Below are 9,854 nucleotides of genomic sequence, written 5' to 3' on the forward strand. Positions count from 1 at the left end.
TTTTTGAAATTCTTTAGTTGGATGCATTTTGTACTACAATATGCTGAATGGTGATATTATGTTTGAACTGAGAAATGAATTTACTTTGTCAGTACATGCTCTGTAGATTCTTGGCGGCAAATTAAAAAACAACAACAACATGTCTTTATGTGACAAGTAATGAACTTGATAGCGTATACGCAAGTATTGTTGAAAGAATGCAGTTTTGTGTAAGAGTCGAAAATATTCATTTTGAACAAATTTTTAAGCACGTCAATTTGTTTATTAAATGAGCATTTTTTAAGGTATATGCCTGCCCTAAGATCTTCCTTTGACTAAAAATTTAAAAATTTGCTTTATTTGTTCCAATTATAGGGCACACATTTAAGTATTCGAAAATGCTTTATTTTCGTTTTCACGATTATTAAAAGCAAAATTATTCTGTAAATTATAAACCGAAAATGAAATTTTTGAAACCGGATGTGTGGGTATTTATAAAGCAAACATTTTATTTGAATCACCATTTTCTTATTCTCAAGCAATATATTTCTGTAAAATGTAGATTTGAGTTTCCTTTATTTATTTTGTTTGTTCCCAGGAACAATTTTCTTGAAATTTATGTTTCGAGTTTATATTAAAGCTATATGTAACTAAATGGCTGTGTTCCAGTTATTTTCAATAATACTTTTTAATGAAATGGATATTATAAACAAACCTTTGTCGTCAAATTACAGTAAGTTGTTAGGAAGCATGAAAATGTTTTAGCAGTATTTAGAGTTTTAGAAAGATCAATGGCAGAGCGAACTCTGGAACGAAGAATATATTATGGGAATTATGATTCTAAAGCTATTGCGATATTGGAAGATATTAGCAAGAAAACCGCAATCCAATGAGAATGTATAATAGGGCATATACAAAATTAAAAAATACACATATTTCTTACAACATTAAATGAATACCTAAAGGAAAAGTTAAACTGCACAATAAAATTATAGGCAAGAAATTACTATGCGGTTTTTATTCGCAATATTATGCTGAACGTCTTGGAAGGATGCAATATATTGCAAATGTAGCTTTGTTTTTTTTTTGTTATGTTTTTCTTTGTTGCTGCTGCGATCAAACTCCATATACCAAAGCAAGACAACTTGTGTATAAACAGTGTAACACAATAGCATTTTTCAAAACAATTCATAAGGTCTTTCCATTCAGCTATAAAAACAAAAACCCATTTATTCACCATCTTGCAAAAAAAAGAAAAAAATTGTTTAGGAATGCTTATATGCTCGTGCAGAACAATAATGAAAATTTTAACAACCTTTAATAGATTTTTACCCAAAGAAGATTTAGCTTAACAGAAAAAAATTAAGGAGTATATATTCCATCATTATTATTTATTTAATGATGTAAGAATGTGTAATCTGTTCTTAAGTATTCAGAAATATTGATTAATCCACTGATGTTTTAAAATTACATGGGAATTCCCAAAGAGCGGATTTAGATACAGAGCCATCAATTATTGCCTATTACAATATAATACAAAAATAATGTATAAATTAAAAGAAAAAAATGAGTTTAATTTTTTTTTTAAAAACGTGTTTGATAATATTTCATGATGTGTATATAATCTCTGAAAATTTCAAGCCCAACAAATTTTATAAATAGATGCATGTAATTTTGTATCTGTATAGATTAGCATAAGAAAAACAATTTACTTAATAAAACTTTTAGTTAAGAGAAGCCATAAAAAAATTATTTTTTCTGACTTTTTATTACCCATTACCACCACCACAAACAGAAGACAAAGTATTTTTGATATATTTGAGTACCTTATTTCATGACGATTTGCAACTGGAAGTATGTCTAATTCGCTTTGTTGAGAAAATGAATTCTTGCTTCCCTTTTGGGGATCAATATGTATATATATAATTTAAAAAAAATTTTTAATACTTCTGTACTTCCACAACGTTCTTTTAGAGTGAAATAAAGGGTATCTTCTTTATTTGCGAAAAAATAAAAATGACACTGTAAATTGTCATTACCAAAAAAATTAAGAGAACTTTTAAAGAGTAACGACAAAAATCTGTGAGACCATTTTTTGCCGCATTAGTTATATTTTCACAGTTTCCAAACTATGTAAAGCAACAGAAAAAGTAAAGCTTTAATGGGAGTTTCATTATGAATTTCGGCATCAGAGCTGATATTCATTGGTTTCGGTAAATCAACAATTGCATTAACATTAACTGCACAGATACAGTCCGTCGTTACATGTGACATCATCATTAAAGTCTATCCCAGAAGCGATTTTATTTCATATGACTTCTTCTGCCGGGCCAAAGGAAAAGATGACTTCATCATTTTCAACTTGTGAACTTTGAAAATCCCAGTTTCTGAAAGCATTTTTCAACAATATTTTCTAGAAATTTTGTTCCAAGATTGTCTTACAAAATTTAGAAAATTCAAAACAGCTTTGTATCTTTTCTGTGTGTTTTCGTCTAACGATGCTATAATGTTTTTCATAAGCAACTTTTAACTTTTACAGAACGAATGGTAACAAGGTCTAGTAACTGAAACACACTTGCGCAATTTGCAGGGGAAAATAAGATTTAAATTGCAAATTGAAGAATATGCGGTACATTGCTCAGTAAAGAAAAGATTTTTTCTCTTGTATCTTCACATACTTATTTAAAGATATCAAAAATTCTATAAATAGAGAAGAAATCATCTAGGTTTTATTTTTATTTATTTATTATTTTTATTTGATTTAGGCCATCTAATGGCTGTTTTCTTGACAAAAATCATGCTGAATAAAAAAACTCTCAACAATCAAGTGTTAAATGCAGTTTGATATCTGATATACAGACAAGATTCTGCATTTAATGTTAAGATGTGTTCTCGGCAGTCGTTGTGCGAAATCTGTTAAGAGAACCTATTTTTTTTAAACATTTTGTTTTTCTTGTTATGCGAATCACTCATTATAAAATGTGTTCATTCAGCAAGATTTGAATATATAAGTTCAAAAGTTTTTAAATAAACATTTTAACTATATTTTTATTAATTATTGCTATATTAACTAATTTGTATAAACCGCTTGATTAATCTGTTTGAATAATTAAGATACATCTATCGCATGCTAGGCAATATTAGTTCAAAAATATTTTTTGTAATAATTATTTAGGATAAGCTTTAACTTTCCCGACATCTTTGTTGGATATTTGGTTGAGTCTTACTACCAGAGACTTCTACTCAGATAGAGAGCAAAAAAATCATTAAGGTCAAGAACTTTTTATTCTGACACCAGTGTGAAAGAAGCAGTGAGATTCAAAAAAGTTATGTGGTTATTTGCGATGACGGTTAAAGAGAATCAGATAAAGTGAAAAATAAGTAGTGAGAATATTTTTACAGTAGTTTTGGGGGATAACTCCATTTATTTAGATATTTCCTATCCATAGCAGCATTTGGATAGGAATGTTTACCGGAGCTGTGAGTAAATTGGATTTGATTTTTGATAGCGGCGCCTTTTACTGTTGCTTAGTTGGCTGAAAAATTATCTAATATGTTCTTTGATATTTTTAAATCCTTATGGAGAACATCGTTGCGTATGAACCATGGTTTGTTTGTGATGATTCTGAATAATTTGTTTCGCATAATTTGAACTTACTAAAGATGCGTGCATTTCAGCAACAAGGCCCCAGATAGAACAAGCATAAGTGAAGACGAGAGGCAGAATTTATTTAAAAAAAGTAATTTTATAATTTAGTGAAAGTGATAAATTTCGTTCTATTAATGGAATTACTAGATGTTCTTTTGCCCATAATTTATCGGTGTTATATTTGATGTGATTTTTTAAAGTAGATCAAGAATCAAGCCAAGATATTTTGTATCTAGGGAAAGTTTGTCTTCAGAGAAAATAAGGGTATGTAATTCTTTTTTGAAATGTCCTTTGAGGAATATAACTGCTCGGCCTTTTCAGTATTAATGGCGACCGCCAAAGTGTACATCATTTTTCGATTTCAATAAGTCCTTGTTGGAACGTTGTTGTGATGTATTCAATCGTACTTCTATTAACTAAGGTGGCTGTGTTATTAGCAAAGAAGCGGTTGAAGATATTTTCAGTTTTTAGGAAGTTTTCAATGTACAGCGTATAGAGTAATGTGTAAAATATACTTCGCTAAGGCGTTCTGGTCTTCATGAGAACATCTTCAGAGAGCGTATGGTTTATTTTGACTTTAAATCGTCTTTTTTTAAAAAAGAAAAATAAGAATATCTATGAGGTAATGCGATAAATTGTTGGAAATAAGTTTGTAGATCAAACAATTGTACTACATACGATCCAAGGTTTTGTTAACATTAAAAAAAACTCCGTGTGTTTAAGACTTATTGTTTTAGCCGTGGATAATACAGTTTAGTAACTTGGAAGATTTGATGAATTTAGTCGTAGCCTGGTCTAAAATCGTATTGTTTATCTTTTATGATTTGTTGTTAATTGGAATGGTCCTTTAATCTGCAAAGGAGAACTTTTTCGTAAACTTTGCCAAAGTTGTTTACTAAGCTTATTGTTCGATAACTGCCAAAAAGTCCTGGTTTTCAAAGATGAAGAACTGCATTTTTACATGTACAGTTGCAGCGTGAATGCTCCAAGAATAGAGGAAGTAGTGTTTTGGTGCGTGGCTTAACACGCATTGCCAAATTTACTTTAAATTAAAATATTAAAACATTTCTAATTAATGAAAACTGCAAGCCATGTAGATAACAAAAATAAATTTTAATTACAAATTAAATTAACAAATATAGAACATGATATATTGGCCGTAATTCCATCGACCAGCACGAGGCAGAAGTTCGGAGCAAGCCGGCGAAGGCAGGAAGTGAGTCACTCGTATTCGTTGGATAGCAAAGTTCATCTCCATAGGTATGATTGATGCTTATCGCCAGTTGGCGAAACAAACAGTCATTTATCGCCTGTTTGGCCGCTGCACACTCCCTCCGCAGTCTCATTGGAAATGGACATAACGACGTGGGGGTCGAACTTGTTGCCCTGAGCGAGTTGTTTGCCTTGCTGGAACGACGATGGATGTCTCAGCTGGAAGTGTTTTGGTATACTTAGTAGTGGAACTTGCTTCTTGCTTGGCCGATGGTATACTGGAACACTCAGGAGGAATAATAAAAGCAGGTTTCAGACTGTCTATGGATATGGTATGGGAAGTTCCCTTGATCTCGAGATCAAAATTTTTCTGTCGTCTGACAAGAACTTTGTACGGTCCATCATATGGTGCTTGTAGGGGTTTGCGTACACCGTCATGTCTCACAAATACATGTGAACACACGTTGAGGTGAGGATGCACAAAGATTGTTCTTTGGCCATGACAGGATGTTGGAACTGGTCTCATCGTTGCAAAATAGCGTTTTAAGTCCTCCACGAGCTGCTTGGGTGATGCGTCTCCAGGTGTTGGATCGAAAAATTCTCCTGGTAATCGCAGAGACTTGCCATATACCAGCTCAGCTGTCGTCGCTTGTAGATCCTCTTTGAAGACGGACCGGAATCCGAGTAACAAGGTGGGCAGTGCTGCAGACCACTGATCTGTGTTGTAGGCTTTCAAAGCTGCCTTTAATGGGCGGTGGAACTCTTCTATCAGGCCATTGGCCTGAGGATGATAAGGAGAAGATCTGATCCTTTTAATTCCTAGTAGCTGAGAGAGAGCACGGAACAAATCACTCTCAAACTGTCTGCCTTGGTCAGTAGTAATTCTTACAGGACAACCAAATCTGGATATCCAGTGCTTAAAAAATTTTGTGCTGCTGTCTCTGCTGTCATGTCTGGAATTGGTACGGCTTCTGGCCATCTTGTGAACCTATCTATCATTGTTAAACAGTAATAGTTTCCTTGAGAAGGAGGTAGAGGGCCTACAAGGTCCAGGTACACATGTTCGAACCTCTGTGATTGGTCTACAAATTTTCCTACTGGGGTCTTAGTATGGCGAATTACCTTCGATTTTTGACACGGGATGCAATGCTTAGCCCAGTTGTTGCAGTCTTTTCGAATGGAAGGCCAAATAAAACGAGATCGAATTAATTTTGAAGTGCTGCGAATGCTAGGATGAGATAAATTATGTAGTGATGCAAAAATTTGTTGACGAAATGATTCAGGAATATAAGGTCGAGCTGTACCTGTTGATACATCACAATAAATGGGTGTTTCTTTATTGTGATGTAGCAATTCTTTTAAATTGTAATGTTTCAGAATTATCGATTAATTTTTTTAATTCAGAATCAATTTGTTGCGCGTGTGCAATTTCGTTATAATCTATGGGATTTGGCATGTTTATAGCGTTTATCCTAGAAAGTGCATCTGCTAATATATTCTCAGAGCCCTTTATGTGGTGAATATCAGTGGTAAACTGAGATATAAAATCTAATTGTCTAGCCTGACTCGGAGAGCATTTGTCCAAGCGTTGTTGGAAAGCGTACGTTAACGGCTTATGATCCGTAAACAAAGAGAAATTTCTAGCTTCAAGCATATGCCTAAAGTGTTTGATGGCAGAATAAGTTGCTAATAACTCACTGTCGTAAGCGCTATAGTTTCTTTCTGCTGGGGAGAGTTTCCGAGAAAAGAATGCGAGCGGTAGCAATTCTTCATCTACTAATTGAGACAATGTCCCTCCGATTGCAAAGTCTGAAGCGTCGACTTGTAAAATTAATGTGGCATCTGGTTTTGGATGTGCCAAGAAAACAGCATTTGCAATTAATTGTTTACAATTTTGAAATTCTACTTCCGCTTTATCTGACCAGTCCAATTTCGTTTTATCATTCTTTTTAGCTCCTCTTAAATATGACGTTAAATGTACCTGATGTTTTGCTATGTTCGGTAAAAATCTACGGAAAAAATTTTAAAAACCTAAATATCTTTGAAGATCTTTAACTGTTTTTGGTTGGTGATATTTGAGAATCGGTTCAACTTTATGGGGTAAAGGTTTAGTTCCCGAACTAGTAATTAAATGACCTAAGAAAGGAATTTCCGAGGCACCAAATATGCATTTTGAAACATTTATGGTTAGTCCATATGTGTTTAATCTCTAAAGTACGATTCTTAAATGAGCTTTATGCTCTTCTTGGCTGGAACTAAATATTAAAATATCATCCAAATAGACATAGCAAAATTTAATATCTCCCAGGATTTCATTCATGAATCGCTGAAAAGTTTGTGCTGCCCTACATAGTCCAAAATTTAAGAATGGGAATTCAAACAGTCCAAATGGTGTACAAACTGCAGTTTTTTGTATATGATCCGGATGCACTGGTATGTGAAAATAAGCACGGACTATATCAAGTTTTGAAAAAATATTTTTTCCGTGGAGTGCATTGAAAAAATCCTGGATATGGGGTATGGGATAACGGTCCGGTACTGTATAGGCATTCAATCTCCTATAATCGCCCACAGGACGAATGCTGCCTGAGCTTTTGGAAACGACATGAAGGGGAGATGACCAAGGTGATTTTGATGGCCGGCATATGCCTTGGTCCATCATGAACTGAAATTCTTTTTTGACGGCGTCATACATTTCTGGATTTAGCCTTCTAGGTTTACTTTGGAAAGGTGGACCGGTTGTTTCAATAAAATGCACCGCATTATGTTTGACAGGTTTTAACCCAAATGTTAATTTTGTTAATTCTGGGAATTCTTCCAAAATTTTATGGTATACTGATTCACCAGAAATAAGTTTTAGAGATGCATAATTTGTTGATTTTGAAATTATTCCGGGTTGGGTAAATTTAGTGACATTATGAATAAGTTTGCGCCCTTTGAGATCTATTAATAGATTAGAGGTTTGTAAAAAATCGGCCCCTATTATTGGAACAGGCACATTAGCAATTAAAAATTTCCATGGAAAATTTCGTCTGAGACCCAAGTCCACATTTAATAATTTAGATCCATAAGTATGAATTTTGGAGTTGTTAGCTGCAAAAAGTTGCAGAGAATCAGGCTTTAGATTTTTTTGGTTTTTGTTGAGTGGTATGCATAAAACATCAGAGCCAGAATCGATCAAAAATTTGAAGTGGGATCTCTTATCAAAAACATGCAAACGATACGATTGCGCAGCTGCCGCCGATGTAGGTTGATCGACAGCCGCTATTGCGAGTTTCCCTGATCCGCGTTAGTTGAGTATGAACACGGCGATCGGCACTACAGTGCCTTTTCTCCGAAACGCGAATGATAATAACAGAATTTTCTCCCACGATCACCGGAACGCCCACGCGAAAAACTGCACTGTCTGTTTTTCCGATGGAAAGGGCCTCTGCTTCTGTCGCGGGAAAGCCGTTGTACCTGCGTACTTAAAGCGGCGATTTCGCTTCGGAGTGCAGTAAACTCATCCAAGGTGGAAGCTTTCCGCATGGCAGTACTTTCCGCGCCTCGGCTGACAGCAAAAACGCTGTTATCTGTTGAGGAAATACGGACCACTGCAATTTTGTCGACCATGTTGGCCAAATTGTCCAAGGGTTCAGAACTTATTGATAAAATTTCCTGCATTTCTGACGGCAGTCTTTGCAGCCATAAGGTTTTGAGGAAATCATCTTTTATACCTGTGCCACCACCGAGTTCGCGCATCTTTCGGAGTAAGTGAGATGGTTTTGCCCAAGTGTAGTTCAGAAAGCCGTCGACGGATCTATTCATTTTCCGAAGCGGAAAATTCGGCTATCAGTCGAGTCTTTAACGCATCATATTTGTTGGTGTCGGGGTGTGTGAGTAAAATATCAGCAACCGCTGATAAAGTTTCCGGATCAATAGTTGCAATTAAATGATTGTATTTTGTAAGGTCATTAGTTATTTTTGCTAGGGCAAAATTGCTTTCTACTTGGATGAACCATAATTTTATATTGTTCCTCCACAGCGGCGGTATTTTCACCGAAAGATGGGACACCTGCGACTCTGTCGGAGGGTCAGCATTGACAGTTTCGTTTTCAGTAATAAGCATTTTTGGTTACTCGATGTGGGAAACTGATAATTTTTACAATAATTATGAGTATTAGAAAAAGTTATGATTATTTAAATACACGTATTTTAAAAAAATTATGAGTTAAAAATCATAATAGTAAACATGGTAGCCAAAACGAAAGTAATAAGAAATTAATACTTCGAATATGAAAAATAACACAAAAATTAATACTGAATATAAATAATAAGATTTCTTCGCCAAAATAATGGGGAAATGAAATATTGACCAATCACAGAGAAATGAAAAGAAAATTCGAACACATACCTGATCCTTTATGCATTACCTCTCGGCACAATAATCCCAAATAATCCATAATGGGTGGTATGTACGAAAAATAACTGAAGAGCTCAATTACTAAAATGTGATTTGAGCATATTTTAGAAATTTTGAGGCTGGACTTCGCAAGTTTTAGAAAAGTAAAAAAGAAAGTATCGGGTCACCAGTTTGGTGCGTGGCTTAACACGCATTGCCAAATTTACTTTAAATTAAAATATTAAAACATTTCTAATTAATGAAAACTGCCAGCCATGTAGATAACAAAAATAAATTTTAATTACACATTAAATTAACAAATATAGAACATGATACATTGGCCGTAATTCCATCGACCAGCACGAGGCAGAAGTTCGGAGCAAGCCGGTGAAGGCAGGAAGTGAGTCACTCATATTCGTTGGAGAGCAAAGTTCATCTCCATAGGTATGATTGATGCTTATCGGCAGTTGGCGAAACAAACAGTCATTTATCGCCTGTTTGGCCGCTGCAGTGTAATGCTTCTGCAAGCATTTATTGAATATTTTGATGACATAAATGATCACATTTATGGGTAATATTTTGAATACTTTATCCATTTGGATAACTATTTTCTAAATAATGTAGTCTCAACTG

Source organism: Argiope bruennichi, chromosome 10 (assembly GCF_947563725.1).
Source record: "Argiope bruennichi chromosome 10, qqArgBrue1.1, whole genome shotgun sequence".
Taxonomy (NCBI): Eukaryota; Metazoa; Arthropoda; class Arachnida; order Araneae; family Araneidae; genus Argiope; species Argiope bruennichi.